This window comes from Sus scrofa, chromosome 14 (assembly GCF_054392235.1).
Source record: "Sus scrofa isolate SSC_HxYL_T2T_F1_AM1 chromosome 14, Sscrofa_HxYL_maternal_Yorkshire_Landrace_v2.0, whole genome shotgun sequence".
Classification (NCBI taxonomy): domain Eukaryota; kingdom Metazoa; phylum Chordata; class Mammalia; order Artiodactyla; family Suidae; genus Sus; species Sus scrofa.
The window spans coordinates 146,125,579-146,144,037 of NC_139396.1; the positions used below are offsets into that span (position 1 = coordinate 146,125,579).

At 48.4% G+C, this 18,459-nt stretch overlaps 1 protein-coding gene and 2 long non-coding RNA genes across 46 annotated transcripts in view; all 3 read left to right on the top strand.

The window, feature by feature from the left end:
* TCF7L2 (transcription factor 7 like 2) overlaps positions 1-18,459 on the top strand; it is a 203,666-nt gene that overhangs the window by 102,618 nt on the left and 82,589 nt on the right. The window lies entirely within an intron of this gene.
* On the top strand, positions 897-3,442 carry LOC146397063 (uncharacterized). The gene is made up of 2 exons (XR_014826236.1): positions 897-1,089; positions 1,694-3,442. It is a non-coding gene; the product is annotated as an uncharacterized LOC146397063 (long non-coding RNA).
* Positions 13,110-18,417, top strand: LOC146397064 (uncharacterized). Its single transcript, XR_014826235.1, has 2 exons — positions 13,110-16,464; positions 18,061-18,417. It is a non-coding gene; the product is annotated as an uncharacterized LOC146397064 (long non-coding RNA).

Below are 18,459 nucleotides of genomic sequence, written 5' to 3' on the forward strand. Positions count from 1 at the left end.
CCCTGGGAGTCTTGTTCGCTGGACAATGTCTCAATTGTTTCCTTGGTTTTCAAGGCAGCAGGGGAGAGTGGAATATTAACTGTTTACTGCCCAAGGCTGGCCGGAAAATTGCTCTGAGGAGGAAGGGGGAAAAAAAGGACAGAAAATCGCATTTTTATTTAGAGACTATTAAACATGTCAGTAAGTGGTAGGAAAAGTGTGGATTGTTTCTTCCTTCTGCCATTCAACTCCATGTACCTGATTAGAAGTGTGTGTGTGTGTGTGTGTAAAGGGAGAATAGGGTGTTTCCTTTTACCTTTGGATGTTAACCTTGCATATTGTCCGTTTTTAAAGACAGCTGCCCTGTAAGTTAACTGCCCCCAGTGGATGTGACAGCGAGGTCAGGGAAGGGAACAGGATTGCTGGTAACAGAATTTTAGCTTTCGGCTGCTATTGTATTAGTGTTTATTCCTCTTAAAAATACCTGTGTGGTATAAAGTATAAAAGGTAAGCAGTTGGAATTTTATAAAATAAAACGTATTCTACTACCCATAAAAATATCCTTTTAGTGATTAAAAAAGGGGTGGGGGAGTCACTATATCTGAGAGAGAAAATGGGGGACAAAAAAGGACCTGACTTCTCTTCACACTTGAATTTAGTTGATTAGGGAAACAAACAGCAAAGCCTGGTGTATCAGCCTTTATCTGGGCAAAGTTCAAAACTCAACTGGTAATTATGTCCTTAGAAGCTTTAAAAGGACTGTGTTGTTACAAAAGCAGAGACCAAGCTTACTTTTTCTGAACTGTATGCACTGGGGTTGTTTGTTAGATAAACTTGTTTCAATAAATAGGGGTCAAGGGAGAGGTTCACGTTCCTGGAAGACTTGGGTTCTGACTCCCTGATAAGTGGAAGTGGTTGCCTTTCTCTCCTTTTTCACTTTGAAGCCCAAGCTCGGCAGCAGCTGAAGTCAGCTCTGGCTCCCGCTTCCTGTCAGACAGGAAATCACTTCCTTAGCCAAAATTACAAGCTGTGGCCAAACTCCCCAGCCACACCGAAAAGAGCCTGTTTTTTCCCAGAAGACCGTGTTTCTAGATGCGGAAGCATAAATCGGTATGCCATGTGGTCCTGGTGTGCCCGAAATACCCAGGGAAGAGGGTGCTGGGAGGAGGAGGCCGCCTCTCCGAGGCGAGGGCACCGTGGGGGCACCCTGGGCTTTGCTGCTCTGCTTGAAGCGAGGGGGCCCTGTTGGGTGGCCAACTGCCCCATGAGGATGAGTCTGTCGCTGCCATGGGAAGCCCTGGCCTCATGTCTAGGCGAGGGCTCCCATTGTTTGTTTGGGAGCCCTGAGCTCTTGAGAGTGGCCTCAGGTAAGCTTGCTTAGCTTAGGGCACAGGTTCCATTGTCAAGCTTTGTGCGTCTGTTTCCCCTCTTTCCCTTTACCTATTGCCCAGGAGCTCAAGGACACTTTCTTTCCCAGAAAGTTCTCAAGAAGCTGATTTCAGGAGGCAGTCCAGTGACTTTCGGGGCTGCTGGCTGGCATGCCCCTCCAGTTGCTGCAGGGGAGGGTTGTGTTTCTTGGTCATTTCAAAGAGCACATGGACGATGGCGATTCCGCCTGCCCCCTTGCGTGGAGCGTGTGCTGAGGCCCAGTATCTTTACCTGGGAGGCCGACTGGGATAAACTGCTGCTTTTCATACTCTTTCTTTAATCCAAGGGATGGCCCTAACCTCTTCGATGACGTGTGCAGCTTCAGCCTTCAGTTGCCCCGATGTCTAGGTGTTCAGGAGCGTATTCGCAATAATCGTCGCGGCATTGACGCGCAGGCATCCGTGTCTTAAGTGCTTCCCGTGATCTTCTCTGGACAAGACTTTGGTGGAAGGAGAAGACTGTGTCCCTGCGGAAATCTGCTCTTCCGTTGAGATGAAAGGGCGGTGAATTAAGTGCCTGCCTTTTCTCCCATTTCCCCCCTCTGACAGGTATTGATTCTCCCCTGGAACCGCACAGTCTACATTCTGATCTTTGTCTTGACAAAGGGAATTCCCAGTTTGTCCGCCGGTCTACACACTCGCAGGTTAAGAGGTAAAAGCAGGCACTACCCGCCCTCTGGAGAGTCTCAGTATGTTCGGTCTCTTCTACTCAAGAGCCAGAAGATACTTCTGGAGTTCCCATCGTGGTGCAGTGGTTAACGAATCTGACTAGGAACCATGAGGTTGCGGGTTCGATCCCTGGCCTGGCTCAGTGGGTTAAGGATCCGGCATTGCCGTGAGCTGTGGTATAGGTTGCAGATGTGGCTCGGATCCCGCGTTGCTGTGGCTCTGGTGTAGGCTGGCGGCTACAGCTCTGATTCGACCCCTAGCCTGGGAACCTCCATATGCCGCAGGAGCGGCCCAAGAATGGCAAAAAGACAAAAAAAAAAAAAAAAAAAAAAAAAAAGCTAGAAGATGCTTCTCAAAGAGTCTCTGGTGACTTAGACGTGAAGAGAGCTTTGGCAGCACGACATGAGGAAGTAGGAGGAAGGGGGCAAATATCATCATTCGACATCTGTTTATTTTGTTCTTAACAAAGGGCAGGAGACGCCTCTTACAAAACTTGCGCCAGGGTTGGCGCCGGGCACGGAGAGCCAAAGGTTCAACTTACACCATGGCTGGAAGAGTTTGGACATACTGTTTTGTAGAAACGTTGTTCCCGAGGAAGAAATGAATTCTGTGAAGGTGACTGATGCTCAGCCATGTAAGGAGTCCCTTCTTGGCTCCTTCATGGCGAAACTCTGGAGACATCCTCAGGAGGCCCCTCCTCAGAGCCCCATGTCTGTGCCCAACCCCTGCGCCCTCTCGCTGCGCCATCTTGACACCGCCTGCCTTGCCCCAAGACTGGAAGCTCCATCGTGCCTGGTTGGTTAATAACCTCTCTCTATGCCCACGTGCCCACAAAATGCATCCACGTGAAGCCACGAGAAGGGGGGGGGCACATTTCCCTAAAAGCCCACGTATAACCCGGTAGGAATATAAGTTAACGTTTTCCTGATGTTAGGGTTTCTTTTACTACCTTTGGTCACATTTCTTTCTTGTGTGGTTCTTTTATGGCCCTGGCACATTTGTTTTTTCTTTTTGTCTCCCCCCCCCCCCTTTCAGGGGGAGGGATGTGCGGCAATGAGGGGCTGATCGGTAGCAGTGCAGTGTAGTCTTTCTGGGCCAGATTACTTAGTTTGCGCCATCTAGGTAAAAAATCAACCCAATTAAGGGCCCCCTGGTATTTTAATAGCAACTAAGTTGTATAAGCTGGGGAAGGGCTTGAACCAAAACAGGAGGTCAAGGCTTTGTGGTCTGTTGCAATTCCCCTGGGGTCTTGTGCCCAGAGACGCTCTGGGGTCCTATTATTATTATTGTTATTATTGAAGTATGATTGATTTACAATGTTGCTGTCACTCCGGGGTCTTAATAAATAAATGAGGGTTTCATTTGGAGCACTTTACTGTCAAAACTTGTCTCACACATTGGATGGGATGCTTTTCCTTAAATATTAACAGTGGAGGTGGAGGGTGAGGGGGTGAGTGTGTGCATGTGTGTGTTTACAGACACACATCTTCTGTGAGAAATATTTTGGACTTCGCATACAATTTCTCATTTTTCTCCTTTGACGCTAGGGAAGACAATGCCCTGAATGAACTCCGGACCTGGGAGCTTTGCATTCCAGTCCTTTCTCCCCTACTGACCACAGTCCTCACAGTGAAGGCAGTGTTTTCGGCTATGAAGTCACACACTTCCTGGCACCTCTCTGGGGGTAGCCTTCCTAGGCTTGGCTGTAAGAAATAGCTCTAAGCTCATGCACCAGTCTCCCCCCAGCCCCTCCAGCTCCCCTCCTTCTCCCCCTCCCTATTGGGGCACTAGTCTTTGGAGATAGAAATTTGACCTTAGAGCCAAACACTCTCTGATGATAGGCTAATGCTTGTATTTACTAATGAACTTCCCCTTTGACAGTCATTGGCTTCAGGGCCCCAAACCAAGCTCTCAGGCTGCTTTCATGCTGGGCCAAAACATACTCCTTATTTCCTCCCAGTTTCTTAAACAGTGAAGCAATGACATCTTACAGAACCGTCTGTGTTAGTGACTAGATTGAGATGGCCTGCGATCCGGCCCTGCTGTGGCTCGAGGGAGGGAGAGAGGGCGGAGGAGATGGGAGCCTGGGGAGGACCCTGGGTGGACGGAGGAAGGAGTGTGGGCTCTGTGAGTTAAAAGAAGCCACACCAGGTGTGACAGCGTTTTGACTCTGTTCTCTGAAGCTGTTGAATTCAATCTGCTACCTCCTCGCCCTCCATCTCCTCCTGGCTGGCTTCTCTGGAGACCCCTCAGTGGGCTGATTCTGAGCCTCTCCCAAGGAGTCAGCGGCTGCAGAAAGAAAAAGGGACCCAGAAAAGGGCCATGAAAGCGTTTTTATTTAGCAAAAAGGGAAACGTGCCAAGAGATTTGGTAAACATTAAACCAAAGAGCCAAGTGCAGGAAGATTAGACCGAGCAGGAAGAGAGGGTGTGTGTGTCCGTGTGTGCATGCGTGTGCAAGTGTGTTATATGTGTTCTCTTGGGTGGGTGGGTTATATGTCACCCAGGTAGGTTTAAAACAACTCCAAAAAGGATGGGGAGTTCTTGAAAGAGACAGGTCTAGGGGACTCCCAGGAAGAAGGAAGAAGGGAGAGTACCTGGCCACGTGGAGATTGTTAAGGACCGGCTGGGTCTGGTGGGCCTCCATCATCTTGCACTGTATCTCCCGAATGGGGACTGTGTCCTTTGGGGTATTTATCAGGCTTCCAGCTTTTATGTTTTGACTCAGCTGCAGAGACCCTTATCCCTTTAAAGTTAGGCTTCCCCTGGGTGGAAGGGAGGGACCCAGCCAGAGCAGGCTCCCAATGGCGGCTGCGGTGGTATTTCTTAGCTGGTTCCAGGCTTTGCAGGAGGTTGGTGAACATTTAAATGGGGGTCGTACATTCACATCTGCTTTTATTTTTCCCATTTCTGCAGGCCAGATTGAAAACTTAATAAATTGTATGAAACCCAAGTAAGCATGGATGTTAAAAGAACGTTAAATAAATTACATAAGTATGCCTACCTGTAACACTTTTATAAGGTAAATGCACGTGGGTTATTTTGCCATAAATGTGCACACGGACCAAGATTTATTCTAAAGCCCCCTTGTTTCAGCCTTGCTGCTGGTGAAGGTACTACTGTTTTCCAGCTCCTTCCTTCTCTCCCTGGCAGCGCGGCAGCCGGGCTTGGAAAATGCGATAATGATGCCATAAGTACCCTAGTGCAAAAGTTGTTTTTTGTTCCAAAACATTGCCAGTTCACGGCGTATAAAACTACCGCGGATGCTTCAGCCAGTTTTTCTTTTTTTCCCCAAATAAGGCAAGCATTAATGAAGCAGCGGAGGGCCTGGGAAAATATGCTGTCATTCCTTAAAGTGAGATTTTTGTCTCTTCCCTAGGCCGGCCCAGAGACTTTTCAGCTGAAGTATAAGTATGTGTCTGGCCAGAATTGGTGGAGTAGTAGGCTGTGCAATGATAACGTGTTTATTGCTGTTGTTACTGCTAATGACCGTCGATCAAAATAATGCTCCGCTTTCACGTTTTCCCACATGTTTGTCCAGGGATGAGAAGGATTTGAGTAAAGGGTGGAAGGGGTGTCCCATCCTACAGCAAAGAACATAAGTCTCGCCACGTTCCCTGACCTGCCTCTCACTGACTTAGGAGCCAGGAAGTTGGGTCGGGCAGGGCTCCAGCTCCCAGAGGCTGCATCCTTTGGTACCAGCTCCTCCTTGAAGCCCAGTGGCAGGCAAGGTGGTTAGTGTGGCCTGTGTGAGTGCTGTTTACCAGGCCAGCAACCTCGTGGGTTGGCAGAAGGCCTGTTGTGAACGTGGGGAAAGTAACCTCCTGTTTAGAAGCAGGGACTATAATATCCAAACCATCGGGAAACATTCTAGGTGGAATCAGGGGCGGACATGAGAAGACGTCCATGGATCCGTTCTTATAAACAGTTGTATCCCAGATACTCACAGCGTGCAAAGGAAAGGACACGTGTCATTTTTTTTCCCCCTTAAAGGCCATTTGGGACCATTGCATATTTTTGCCTAGTGCATTGGGAAAAGTACTTCCTGCCTCCAGACTCACACAACTCGCATATTATTCGTCTCCCACTACCTGGCCTCTCCCCTTGCAGTTAGCAGTTACGTTGTCTTTGTATCGATGGCGTAATATGGAGCCTCAGCTTATTTGTCTGTAAAGAGGGGATAACAGTGGCGTTTGAAGGGGCAGGGCCGTAGAGCTTAGTGGTTAAGATCACCGGCTTTGGAGATGGACAGACTTTGGCTGTCTCCTGACTAGCTGTCTCCTTGCTGTGTCAGCCTGGGAAGTTATCCGTCTCTGTCTCCTTATCTGTAAAGTGAGGAAATAGTAACTACCTCCCTCCTGGGTTGTAGTCAGGAATGAGAGATATTGTGAGTCAGGTGGTCTGATAGAGAAATAGCTTTTCAAACAGGGTGAGTTGCTTTGCCCAGTGTTTAGGAAGGGGTGCAACTAATACTTGGCCGCCTTTGCAAATGAGAAGTCTTTTGCGTCAGCGTAAGGCTATGCTAATTCTTATTTGGTGTGTGTCGGGGCATGAAGGCAGGAACCTGCCAGAGAAATGCATCCGAATGTCTGTTTGCATCAAATACACCATCAGTTTTAAGATATGCTTTTAATAACAAAAGTTTCAGGAAGTATAGGAACACTACTAAAAGAGTTTCCTGGTGGCTCAGCAGGTTAAGGCTCCGATGTTGTGACTGCTGTGGCACGGCAGTTCTGACCCCAGAACTTCCACATGTGGCAGGCACCGCCAAAACACAAAACCCAAAACAAACAAACAAACAAAAAAAAACAAAAAAGGAAAAAAACAACCGCAAGTAATTATTAAAAAAAAAAAAAAAACGAAAAACACCAAAACACTGCTATGTTAAACTTATCTACCTAGCTCATGCATCCGAATTTAGAAGTGTAAACACGGAGGACAAATGCGAACCTTAGGATGCGGAAGCTGCTGTGCATTTATAATTCAAGTAAAAGCTGTACTGCCGGGAGTGCTAAATTTCAAAAGGATGCTACTACGTAAGATGCTTCCAAACCCACTTTTGATCACATTAAGGTGTAGGATTCTTGTGGACCAGACTCTTAAGCTGCACTGAAAGAGTAAGAGCAAACCGGCATCGTGAGACAGGATTGGCCAAAGATCAGCGATTAGAAGATCACGTGGACCACTTGTGCGGGATTCTGTTAATGAAGAGTCTGCGATTCCAAGTTTTCACCTGGTTTTTGGCCTGGAAAGAGAGGTGCTCGGATGGATGGAGGCTGAGTCTGGGCTGCCATGCAAAGCTTGCTCCTTGTGGAAAATGTGTCCACATTCCAACCTGTCCTCAGCCCAGCTCCCCGTTGGAAGAGTTGAGCTGCAGCCTGAATGGGAACAATGAATGCAGAGGCTTCATCAGAAGGCGATATTTGAGCATTTAATGTACTGCCGTTTTTCTGTTTTCTGTTGGAAAGAATGGGCACCTCGCATTAACCTTACTGTAAGCGTGATGCATTTGAGCGTACCGTGCAAGAACGGCCCAGAGAGTATGCATTTCTGCTGTGAGCGGTTTTGAATAAATCAACATAATAGCCCACGGTCATTAACATATTATGTGAGTTGGACAAGGATGTACACTTTGAGGACCTTGAACTAAATCTACCAGTTAAGAGCCTGTAGGATGGGCTCCAGAAGGACTGGAGTTCTGGGTGTTGAGGTTGTCATACAAAGAAATGAACTGCAGACCACTGGCAGGAAGAATTTTCTGGTAATTCTCAGCCCAAAGTAAATTTTCAAATGCTTGGACCGCAGCACAGAATTGACTGATGTCAGCTTAATTGGATCTGGACTTCTAAATGTGGGTCAGTTTGGGTTGGAAGTGATTTTATTATCCACAAACCTCTTTGTACCTCTCTTCTCCCCAGAAATCCTCAGCCATAATTTTTCTCTGTTGCCAAGGCTCTCTTGTGAAGCTTCTGAGAAGCAATATATTTTTCTGCTAGATTTCATAAGTAGTACTAGGCTTTTGATGTAATTATGTTTCGATTTCACAGAAACTTGCAATGTGTTGAAAGTTTAAATTCCAGGGCGGAAAGAAACGAGTCCTGGGCTTGGACCCAGGGAGCCAGAATCCTCGTGTCACCCGTGTCAGAAACTTGCCGTGTGACCCTGGGCAAGTCTTGGCATGTTTGACTTCATACCTTTAAAAAAGAAAAGCGCGGTTATGTATGATTGGGGTTTTTTTGGGGGTGGGGGGGTCCTTTATAGCCCCGGAGCTTAGAGATTGAATGATCTGCATCCTCTGCTGTGACTGTGCAATGGAAAATAGAGTCTGTGGATGGAGCCTTACAATCTTACAGAACGAGGGTTCTCCTCAAATTGTTTTCTTTGTCATCTCTGGGTACCCTTTAAAAACCTCCAACTGGGACATGTTTTCCTCCATGGCATTTAGTATCACTTTAGGGACTTCAGCTCAACTCTCAAGTCCCTTTTTCAGAAAGTTCGAATTCTTTTTTTAAGGCTTAAGTGCCTTATTAAACCTGCTGAGGAGATAAAGTCTTGGGAGACCATTTATCACATGTGAGAACAGTTTAGACTTAACTCCCTTAAAAAAATAATAGAGGAGTTCCCGTCATGGCGCAGTGGTTAACGAATCCGACTAGGAACCATGAGGTTGCGGGTTCGATCCCTGGCCTTGTTCAGTGGGTTAATGATCCGGCGTTGCCGTGAGCTGTGGTGTAGGTTGCAGATGCGGCTGGGATCCCGCGTTGCTGTGGCTCCGGCGTAGGCTGGCAGCTACAGCTCTGATTCGACCCCTAGCCTGGGAACCTCCATATGCCAAAGAAATAGCAAAAAGACAAAAAATAATAATAATAATAATAATAGAGCAATGAAGCTTACACCAACTTTGCATTTTGAACAAAATGTAATGATTTTTGCAGACAGAGTTCTCCCAGCCCCTCTGCTCTCTATGTTTTTGTTTACTGCTGACAGGTGACAGCACATTATTTATTTGGTAAAAATGGGGCCGGCTGAGTGGTGATTACCCAGAAGCCCTGGAGAGTGGTCCAGGATGCTGGGAAGGGAGGGAGGATGTGCGCCGGGGAACAAGGGGTGCATTGCGGTTACTGTGAGTCTCAAGGGGTTTATTTTAAGGCTACACGTGAGAATCAGGAAGGAGAGTTGCTATGGTGGTAGCCTGGCCTCCAGGAGATCTGGGCAGGACTCAGAAGCCAGCGAGGTGCTTGGCTGTGGCGGGGCTGGGAGCAGGGAGTGTTCCTGAGCCCTGTCGGTCGGAGTGACGTCAGGGCGGGGGTTGGTCTGCCCCTGGATGTTACTCAGCCCTTGGCCTGGCTCTTCTGGCCTTTGTGTATCATCACTTAACCCTTCCCTGTCTGCGGGCCACCCTCTCTGCACCTTCATGCTCTCCCCCAGAGGCCCCCTGTTCTCGTAACTGCCACACTCCTGCTCCACCTCGGCCCTTTCACCTCATGGACTCCTTCTCCGTTTCCCTTTATTGGTGGCTCCCAGTTCGTGGAGTTCCCAGTTGAAAAACCCAAAAAACCAAGAGTGGGAATTTGTCTCCCCCCTTGTCTGGATGGAGTGTCTCTGCCTGTTGATGTCACTGACCACTGGCCAGCCTGGCCTCCTTGGGTAAGATGTTACCTTTAGTCCAGTGAACAGGGAGGGGCTGGCACATGGTTGAGCGTGTGCAGCCCGGGGTGGGGTAGACCCCCTCCGAGGCGGACGCTGGGTGTGGTGGGCACAGTGGCATGTCCAGCTCAGAGGGGAAGCATGTCTACAACAGAGGTCTGTTTCTTTCTGCCTGCCTAAGCCAAAGAAGCCTTCCAGGAGGATGTGCTAGGGCCGTCCACACAACCACAGACACTCAGACGTTATTCACAAATGGGGTTAGGATGTGTTTAAGAAGTAGCCCCATCTGGTCCTCTGCTTATTGACTGAATAACACTGACTGCTTAGTGTGCTCACTCAGGGCATCGCCTTCACCTGTTCTCGTGCCTGCTTGTTGACCTTGAGATCTGCAAGGGCTGATGAGTCAGCCTGGCTGAGCTTCCTCAGCAAACCACCTATGACAGAAGATGGCATCTTCTGGGCCTTTAAACATTCACTTTCACAATGTAGAAGCCCCGTGTTCATCCCGTCTAGTAATAGAGCCCTGGTGTGCGGGGTGTGTGGGAGGACACACACACACACACACACATGGACACACACACACACACAAGTTGTTGCACACAAACACAGGCCTGGAGGAGTCCACATTTAATTATTTTGGTGCTTACCTGGGAGAAGGGGCCTTCTGTGTTTGCAGGTGCCTTGTTTGAGTTTGCACGTGTGTTCTTTGGAGACAGCCTCTGTGAAAATCACTCTAAGGGCCAGTCAAGGGCCCGACGGAATGCCCAGGGGTCCTATTCAGGGCAGAGGGTTTTAGTAGGAGTAGTGGATTGTTATAGTGTGGTAGAATGGACCAGCCAAGGCTTTGGAGCTAGAGGGGCAGGCCCAGGCTTTTGGCACCCTTCCTTGTTACCTGTGTGATGTAGCAAAGTTACCTACTTTGGGGCCCCTCCCCCCCCTTTAAAACCATTAAAAAAAAAAAACCCAACAAATCCTCCTTTAATGGAACCGTGTAGTGGGAGGTATTGGAAACCCAGCATGAACAAGGTTAAAGTAGGAAGAGTGGAGTTCTTTGATTCCCATAACTAACTTCTGGGCATGCAGAGGTGGGGCTCGCCAAAGGGACCCCTGAAATGCTGTCCCCACGAGGAGACGTTGCTGTTGCAGAGCTTCGGTGGGAGGGCCTGGAGGTTGGGTAGTGTCGGGGGCTTTCATCCTCAGCTGGAGGTTTGGGGGACTCTTGCCCCAGTTTCACTCGGGCACATTTCTGGGGCAGGGTTCTGAAGGGTCTGGCTGGTCCTATTTCTGGACCAATCAGTGAGGCCAGGAAGTGGGGAATCCTGTCAGGAGATGGCGGCTCCCATCGGATCACAGGACTGGCTGGTAGTCGGGAGATTTCCTGGGGAATCAGCACGAGGGAATCTAAAAAAAAAAAAAAAAATGAATTAATTATTGAATTTTGCATTAAACAAGAAGTGTGAAGTTCCTAGCCCATTGTCTGGTATCTACTAGATGTTCTTCGTTGGTTCCTCCCTTCCCTCGTAAAGGAGATCATAGGGGTTTTGACCTAAGAGCCGACACCTCCTGTGGAATCCAGAGTCACTCTGGGAGTCTTCCCTGGGCTCTTTGCCGTGGCCTATCTGCTGAATAGGGGCAAGGCCTTCTGGCAAAGGAGAAGGAGGGCCTTGCAGGGTATGTGGTGTATTTTAGGCCGTACCATTGCACGTACAGCTTTCAGAGAATCCCCAAACTCTGGCATCTAGTATTGTTGTGTTCCAAGTTGGTCACAGTCCTAGTTTTGAAGACGAGGAAAGAATGCTGAAATAGCAACAAGGTTCAGGCAAAGGTAGCTGCCAGTCCTTCTCTCTAGGACCTGACCTTTCTGGGGAGGCCTCATGAGGGAGGGTACACAAAAGAGGATGTTTTGTAGAGCACCTGCCATGTCCCGGGCACCGTGCTAAGCTTGTTACGTCCCCCTTGAAATTGAATCCTCATGACATTTTGGGGTAGATAACATTGTTACCCCGGGACCAGTGGCCTGAGTCTCAGACAGGTTAATATTTTATACTTTCTAAGGACCTTCCAGATTATCTCTATGTCTAGTCTAAGAGACAGTATTTAAAACTGACTCAACCTCGGAAGCCCCATGTTTGTTATGGCTAAAAAACAAGGAAACTTTTTGTAAACGACTTTATTGAGAGATAATTCACGTAAACCATACAATTCACCCATTGAAAGAGTACAGTTGAGACTTTGCAGCCATCACCCCCATTTCGGGGTATTTTCATCACCTCCTTCCAGAACCCCCGTCCCCATTGGCAGTCGCTCTCCATTCTCCCCGGTTCCTCCCAGTCCCGGGCAGCTACGGCTGCCTTTTCGGTCTCTGTGGATTTGCCTCTTCTGGACGCCTTATATAAATGGAATCATGTACCATATGGTCTTCTGTGACTGGTCCCTTTCACTTAGCGAAGTGAGGGACTCGTGATGGAAACTTGCCCAAGGCGTCCTCTTAGCCTCAGCCTTCTGGAATTCAGTGTCCTTTTGCTTCCCTCAACTCTGCCTTACTACCCTTTTTGGTACAAGGAGCCAGAAGATAGAAACGCCCAAGTGGACGTGTGAGTACAGCTGAGCCTGCTGGACTCAGTAGTGGGATGCTTGGCGGGTTCGATCTGGCCCCGGGATGAGTGGGGTCCTCCTTTTTAGTGCCGGGTGGCTCCAGGGTTGAGGGGGAGAGGGTTCAGTGCTGCCTCCCTGGCCTTCATCTCCAGGGGGGAATTCCTGCTTTTAGGGTACACCTGGACAGGTGAAGCGGACAGGCAGGGCATGTGTACCTGTCCTTTGTGATGTTAGAACAGACATGGAGGTAGGGTACCAGTCCCCTTGGTGCTAAGAGGGGCTTCAGGGGAGTTTCAGGAAGCCTCTCCTTTTTTCTCCTCTGCATTCTCACCCTGCTGTGCCTTTCTCCCCTCATTCATACTTTGGAGGGAGGAATCTTTTACCTTTTCTCTCCAGTGCGGCAGCTGCAGGGAATTTTGTCACTGTGGGGACTGGGCATGGGACCAAACCTTGCTGGTGCCTGAACTGAAATCGAAGCTGAGCCCAGAACGGCAGGGCTGGTTGTGTGTGAGCTGGTGGGGCTGCCATGGAGCTCTGTTCTCGCCAGCCGGGCACTTTAGGGACCCATCAGGCAGGTGACATGGGCGTGGATCCACAGAAGACTCTTGCGCCTCTCAGGATGAGTGGGCTCCTCTGGGCGGGGGGGCTAGCCCGGGGCTCTGTGGATGCTGGAGGAGGCAGAGCTGATGCGCCCCGTTTCCAGGCACGCTCCCCAAGGAGAGCACAGCTCTTCAGACAAACATCTTAAATAAGAGGAGGCGATACCTGTGTGGGAAGACTGGCAGTAAAATTTGAGAAGTTTTTATGTGTGGTGAGAGCAGGCGACTTCGTGGGTGCTTGGAGCTTGGTCCTTGCCTTGATCCGTAGCCATCTGTTGTTTCCGGTCTGTGTTTTAGGACCAAAAGAAACAAGACACAGGGCGCTTCCTTGTACATGTCATGGGAATGATGCAGGGTTGGTGCTGGGTCAGGCTTTTCTGATCTCTTTAAAAATGCAGAGACCAGGGTTCTGGAGGGTTCTTACTGAATTCAGGTCTTGAGTGCTGAGTGATGAACCTGGCCGCTGAGCTGCACTGTTCTTGTTCCCTGTGGACGTAGCCATTAGGATGCTGGCTCTGGCCTGTTTCCACAGGGCAGCACCAGGTGGCCTGGTGTGAGCTGGGAGAGCGCGGCCGGCGGCATCTGCACGTCCCCCGGGTGGGTCTCTCTGTCTTTCTAGTCTAGAACTCTGACAGCAGGCAGGGCTCCCAGGTTCCTTTCCTGCTTTGGGGCCTGTAAGCAGGAACCCAGAGAGAACCGCTGAGCTGTTGTGGGGCGAGTGTCGACCCTGAAAACCTAGGTGTTGATGATCACAAGAGTGTTTGGATTTAAACGGGTCACAGGATGTTCTGGACGCTTCCCTCTGGGGCCGCTTCCCACTCCCATTTGCCTTCTCGCAAGCCTTTCCAACCTGTCGGCCTCGGCGTGAGTCACTTAGCCAGACGGCCGCCCAGCCCCGTGGCCTGGACGGCTCCAGGCGGGAGCTGCTGGTGCAGCGTCCAGAAAACAAACCACACCCCAGGCATGATGATGTGTTACAGCATTTTTCTCCGCTCTGGACCAGAGGCGCTGGGGTCTCGAGATGAGTCTGGGGTTCGGCCCCCTCCCCTGCCTCCGGTGCTGCTGTCGCCTCTTGTGCCCGCTGCTGGTGAGCTGGCCGAGGCCGGTCAGCAGAGGAATGCTTCCCCGTGGCGGCGGGTGACAGGGCGGTCGGCAGGCTGACTAATCTACCAAAGGTCAGCGAGGGTGTTGACGCGGCCCCTCTCTTGCTTGAGCACAAACATCCTCTTGGATCTGCTAGATACTCAGACTCGCTTTCTGCAGAACATTCAGAATTTGTGAATTAGACGCGGGCCCCATTTTTTTATTTTGGACTTTAGATTTTTTTTTTCATTAAGGGGATCAGAGATAAACATTGTTTTGCCAGGTGGCGACCAGCAGACTCCTCCCACTCTGAAAAGGGAGTCGTTTGGGTTTTCTTGAGTGACTGGGGCATCTATCCTCGACCAGCAGATTACTAAAGCTCTGTGATTTTAAAAAGACCGGAACCCAGTGGGGTACCCTACCCCGCCTGCCACCTTTAGACACGTGCCAGTCTTGCTGGTCCTGCCGCTTCATACATTTGTAAATGACAATGTTAGGGACACCTCAAAGAGTTGTAGGGCACCACAGGACCTTGGCACGCAGTTGAAGGCCACACACTAGTCCCTGGGGAGGGTCAGGGAGATGTTCACGATATCATCGTATTTTTCTGGGTTTCTGAACCTGATCGCTGCTGGGGGATTTGGATTAGGGTTGGGTGGTTTTGTTGTTACCGCTGGAGGCTGTGGTGATCTGGGTGCTTTTGCAAGCCAGGGCCTCTGCAGCAGTCCGTGTGGTAGGAAAATTTTCAGGGCAGTTGCCTTTAACTCCTTGGGTCTCAGCTGGGGTGATTTCGCTGCTCAGGGGACATTTGGCAACATCCCGAGGCCGTTTTGGTAGTCACAGCTGTGAGGGGGTTGCTGCGGTTCTCTGGGGGTGGAGGCCAGGGCTGCCGCTGGGGCAGGCGCCCCCTCCCCCCCGAGAATTATCAAAATGTCAGTAGAGCTGAGCTTGAGAACTCCTGCTTTTAACATGGATGTTTCTTGAGCAACCATCCCTTTGTTATTCCTGAAACTAAAGAACAGACTAAGGTATAAGAGAGAAGAGTTTGAAAATGAATGACACCCCAATTTGCCAAGTATGTTTTAAGATGCCTTTTTTTCACCCCAGTTACTTTACATACTTTAAAAACATCTTAGTGGCTTACAGATTATTCTTCAAAAGAAAAGAAAAGCAGAAATTAAAACTGTGCAAACACAGGAGTTCCCTGGTGGCCTAGTGGTTAAGGATCTGGCATTGCCACTCCTGTGGCTCAGGTCGCTGCTGTGGTTCGGGTTTGATCCCTGGCACAGGAACTTCTTCATGCTGCAGGCGTGGCCAAAAGAGAAAGAGAAAAACTGCACAAACATGATGACTTCAAAGCGAGTAGCTTCTCGTGCTTTCCAAAAGTCTGTGATACATAGAAAAGCCCCTGTGAACCGTGTTTTTTTCTGTGGTCCGCCAGTGGTTTAGAGCATACCTGGTTTGTAAAATGTAAAGTCATTCTATTTGCCTTTCTCAAAACCCTAGCCTTCCACTCAGTCATTTCTTTTCCTTAAAAAAAATTTTTTTTAAGTGCAAGACCCAACCAAATCAATCATCTTGCTTCTCCTGGAATATTCAACTTTTTTTTTTTTTTTTTTTTTTTTTTAACCATAGCTCCAGATTACCTTCCAGAATGCACATTTTGCTTTCTAAATTCTGTTCTTAAAAGGAACCATCTATTGACAGTACATCATGAATTTCGTGGCCCCTCTGTGACATTTCTGGGGAAGTAAATGAAAGGTGTAAATTAAGAAAAGCAAGTGTTTGTGGTTCCCACTTTAACCTTCTGTTATGTTAAATGGCTTTGTTGAAGAGGCCTGTCATTGCTCTTGAAAACTTGGGAAAATCCACAGCAAGCTGTGCCATCCATTGCCTTTGGGAGCACAGGATGTTTGATGTGAAAATTATATGGCCACATCTAATTGGGTATATTTTCACCCCACCAGATATCAGCTCAAGAGAGAACTCCTCTCCCTACCCTGCATTTTTAGCTAAACTGTTTAACCTGAATTTCATGCTATGAAGAATTACATCCCAGTCATCCAAGTGCCGTCTTTCAAAGTCTTTTGTTTAGTAGCCCGTCTGAATGACCCAACCACATAAATTTCTTGACACCTGGCAAGAACTGGATGCTAATCCCTCCCTGATGTGGGAATGGGAAGGCCTGTGACTCCCCCATCGCTGACAGCCCTCGCTGTGCCCTGAGGAAGTCTAGCCAGCCAGCGGAAAGAAAACGGAAGCTCTCTGGACCTCTGCTTCCTGTGAAATGGGAATAATAATTCCTATCTTACCTGTTGCCCAGAGTTATGTATTTGTCTCGAATAAAATGTGCTCAGAATTCAAATAGAAAGCAGTTAGACCGAGATAGGAGAATGGCAGTTAGGCCAACCTAAGGATTTTTTTTTTTTTTTTTTTTTGCCTTTTCTAAGGCTGCTCCTGTGGCATGTGGAGATTCCCAGGCTAGGGGTCTAATCAGAGCTGTAGCCGCCACCACAGCTACAGCAACGCGGGATCCGAGCCGCGTCGTAGACCTACACCACAGTTCACGGCAATGCCGGATCCTTAACCCACTGAGCGAGGCCAGGGATCAAACCCGCAACCTCATGGTTCCTAGTCAGATTCGTTAACCACTGAGCCACGACGGGAACTCCAAGGATTTTTTTTAAATTAGTTTATTCACATACTGTACAGTTCACCGGCTTAAAGCGTGCAGTTTAATGGGTTTTAGTGTATTTACAGTTTTGCAACCATCACCACAATCAGTTTTAGAATATTTCATTGCCTCCAGAAGAAATTCTGTACCCATTAGCTGTCAGTCTCTATTTCCCCCAACTCACCCCCCAGCCCGCACTGCCTCCTCTGTCTCTATGGCTTTGTCTCTTCCAGACTTCTTGGATATACAGAGTCGTACAACATGTGGTCCTTGGAGACTGGCTTCTCTCACTTAGCGTAGTGTTTTCAGGATTCATCCATCTGGTGGAATCTCTCAGTATTTCCTTACTTTTTAATAGCTAAATAATATTCCACTGTATGAATAGATCACAGCTTAATCCATCTGTTCATCAGTTGTGGGTAAACCAGAATTTTGAAAATACTAAACTTGACCATATTTGTTTTAATTTTCAAAATTATCCCTTTCCTTTTATTGGAAGGAAATGGTCTTATGATAAATACTCTTGTGAGGTGAGGATTTCCATGGCTATGAGTGGTCTGCATATTTGAAGGAGCACTTATGTCAATTCCACTTGGAACCAAACAGCGGATACAGATGACTTCAGAGTCTGTGGTCTCCCGGAAGCCCTGAAGGCTTTTAACCTTTGAAAGTAGTAACTATTGCGAGGAAGCTTTTCTGTAGGTTGACTAAGGATTAAGACGTTATCTCCAGAGACTCAAACATCCCTGATAGGTGCTATCTTCTGTTTCTTTATTTTCTCCTCATGTGGTAATCAGTCAAATGGCATCCAGAAAAGATTGTGATCAGAAGAGGTTATTTCCAGCCTGAGGAGTCCTTTTGTTTTATATTTGGTTTGCTTGTTTATTACTGCTTTGGTTGTTGGTTGTACCTGTTGTACATATTAAGAAGCGCAGGTATGTTTACCTTCTGGAGATAGGACAATTAATTCATCTTGTGGGGATTTGCTGCCCTGGCTCCTGTGTGCTCTGTGGTTGATTTGATGTGGCTAAAGGCAGAATTTCTCCATTCAGGGTGGACCCAGCCTGGATCAGCCGCTTTGTAATCAGTTCTGATCTTTCCCGTCCGGGACTGGTTTTGGTGTCCAGGTCCCTTAAGTGCTTGGGGACAACCTATACAGGGAAAACATGCATTTTTTTTTTTTTCTTCCCTTATTGGCTGCACATGGCTCAGTGGTAACGAACCTGACTAGGATCCATGAGGACGTGGGTTCGATCCCTGGCCCTGCTCAGTGGGTTAAGGATCCAGCGTTGCCGTGAGCTGTGGTATAGGTTGCCCATGTGGCTCGGATCCCACACTGCTGTGGCTGTGATGTAGGCCAGTGGCTGCAGTTCCCTTTTGACCCCTAGCCTGGGAACTTCCATATGACGCAGGTGCAGCCCTATAGAGCAAAAACAAAAAAGCAAAACAAACAAACAAACAAAAAAAAAACCCCGCAAAAAAAACCTTGAAGACTAGGTGTTCTCTGAGAACTGTTTCGGTGAAGGTATGTGAATAGATATTCTGGGTTTGGCTCCACTTTGGTGGAGGACCTGTCCATTTAGTGGCGAGAAGAAACGGGAACAGTATGGGATTGATGGCTGCAGTTCACGGGTGTACTGTATCTCTGTTACCTTTTACACACAGACCCGATTTAGCATTTTCCTTTTTTCTTCTCAAGTTTCTCTTTACTTGATTTTTACTAATAAAGAGATAAATACTCAGGGTAGAAGGATAGCCAATGACTTGAGCGGCTGCGCTAATTTATC